The 2,399-nt window shown below is 42.0% G+C and overlaps 1 protein-coding gene across 1 annotated transcript in view; it reads right to left on the bottom strand.

Annotated features, from left to right (window-relative positions):
* Positions 1 to 2,399, bottom strand: part of LOC126398141 (melanoma receptor tyrosine-protein kinase-like) — a 61,686-nt gene that overhangs the window by 51,265 nt on the left and 8,022 nt on the right. The window lies entirely within an intron of this gene.

The following is a 2,399-nucleotide window of genomic DNA, read 5'->3' as shown; positions in this document are numbered from 1 at the left end:
GAGAAGTTAGTTAAGGAAAGGAGACAGTTAAGAAAGCAGTGGAAAAGGGCTACAGAAGAAGAAAGGGAGGGAATAAATGTGTTGCAAGAGGAGTTGAGAAGCAGGCTAGCAGCTCTTAGAAGGGCAGAACATCTCAGGAAAAAGAGGAGGAAGAAGGAACATGTAAGGACAGGTTTTTTCAGGGACCCTTTTAAGTTTGTTAAAGGATTGTTTAGCCAGGAAAAGGGAGGGCAGCTAAAATCAGAAAGGCTAGAGGTTGAAGAATATTTGAGAAATACATATTCAGATTTAGAGAAGAATAGGATAGTAGGGTTTCCACTGGATATCCCTCCATTAGGAGGGATAGAGCATGAGATGGATGTCAGGCCACCTAGGTGGAAGGAAGTTCAGGAGGTGGTCAGGCGTGCAAAGGCTTCTTTGGCCGCAGGGCCTAATGGAGTCCCCTACCGGGTTTATAAAAGTGCACCTGATATCCTTAATTTTTTGTGGAAACAGCTAAGAATAGTTTAGATCCTTAATTTTTTGTGGAAACAGCTAAGAATAGTTTAGGAGAAACATATTTTCCCAAGAGCATGGCGTAGGGCAGGGGGTGTCCTCATTCCTAAGGAGAAGGAGTCTGTGGACCATAGCCAATTCCAGATGATTTCTCACTTGAATGTAGAAGGGAAGATTTTCTTTAGTGTGGTTGTGCAGAGATTAGCTAGCTAATTAGAAAGGAATAGCTTAATAGATACTGTTGTGGCTAATTGTGTTGTGTGTTGTGCATGGTGTGTGTGTGTATGGGAGTGGGATAGGTTGTGTGAATGTCATCATCTCACCTGGTGATTGGCAGGTAAACAATCACTTGACCTATATATGGGAGTCACGGGTGATCTACTGATGGAAATTAGGTCAGGGGAAGCCATACAGTTTTTCAACCGTGCGTGTGGGTCTGTATGTGCAATAGAGTTAATTTGTATGTTTTACACGAGCTCGGTTTTTAAACGAGTACAACTGTTTTTGTAGATGGTTTTTAATCTTTGCAAAACTTAATAAAGTATTGAACGGTATGTCATGGCAGACCTCGTTTTTTTGGCTACACCACGCGTTGGAAATGACTTCTGATTCCCACTAGTGGCCTTTTTTGTGGTTCGATGGCCACTACATATTGTTGAAAAACTCAGCTTCAATGAATGAATGACGTTGACCTGCGACACAAGAAGATAGCGCTCTGCTCTGCTCTCTGTTCTGCTCCGCTCCGGCTGAATGCTGATGAATGAAAGCCTGGTGAAAGCAACCGAAGAATCACGGTAGGATTATTTCAGAATTGTTAACAACTGTGGAAGAGATTGGCCTTCTCGCATCAGGATACAGGTAAATCCTGTTACAATTCTAAATAAAGCTTTCGGCAGCAATTAATTAATATCAACATGAGTCACGTGGAAAGTAATGCATCTGTCAATCAAAGTGAAGCAGGAGATGCGCTCGGTAAAAGACCGACTAAACTCACTGTAAAAGCATCGGAAGCAAAACTAATATCAAATCAAAAGGAACGAAATGCCAGGATAAAGAAACTTTACAATCTAACTGAACAGCTGATGCTTTCAAATAAAAATGTGTCTGAAGTGCAAGCCATGTCTGAAATGTTTTTGAGATTGATGGTGGAAACAGCGGAGTTGCATGAATCTTTGAAACCATTAATATCTGAAGAGGAAATGACAAAACAAAATGCATGGTTTGAACCCCGAATGCACAGCAACAGAGAAATGATGCATACAATGAAAAAATGGTTGCAAACTACAAAGGAGCAATTTAAACATGATGATGGTGGTGGTAATGATGAGCCAGATGATGGTGATGATGATGCAGTGGCTCATATTAATGCTGCAACAAATACAACTATGGTTGTTGATGATATTGATCCTAATGACAGCATTTCTAATGTTGGTGATAAAACATGCTCATCAGTTGGCTGCTCCAGTCATAAGTCTTTAAGGTCATCAGCCTCCTCTGCATGCCTCAAGGCAGAGGCCGAAGTGGCTGCTCTCAATGCTATGGCAGCTGCCCTCAAAGAAAGACATGCTCTGAAGGCTCAAGAGGAGCAGATCAGGCAAAGGAGAGAAATGCTTGAGTTGCAAAGTAAAATCGCTGCCCATACAACAAAAGTTACTGTGCTTAAATACAGAGGTTCTGATGTACAGAGCTCCAGAGCTTATTCGGATGGAATGAATTCCTATCTGGAAAGTTCAAAAAGGAAATCCTCTCTCAGACCCTCTGCCATGGAATTTGTGCCACAAAGTTCAAAGCATCAGTTTAACTATTCACCAAAAGGAGACAGCAAAGCTACACTGTTGGTGGAGACTCAGCAGAAAGACACAAGCTCTCAGTTCCGTCATCCACCAAGGGGAGGCAGCAAAGCT

The sequence above is a fragment of the Epinephelus moara genome, chromosome 11 (assembly GCF_006386435.1).
Source record: "Epinephelus moara isolate mb chromosome 11, YSFRI_EMoa_1.0, whole genome shotgun sequence".
NCBI lineage: Eukaryota > Metazoa > Chordata > Actinopteri > Perciformes > Serranidae > Epinephelus > Epinephelus moara.
This window is presented reverse-complemented; position numbering and strand designations above follow the sequence as displayed.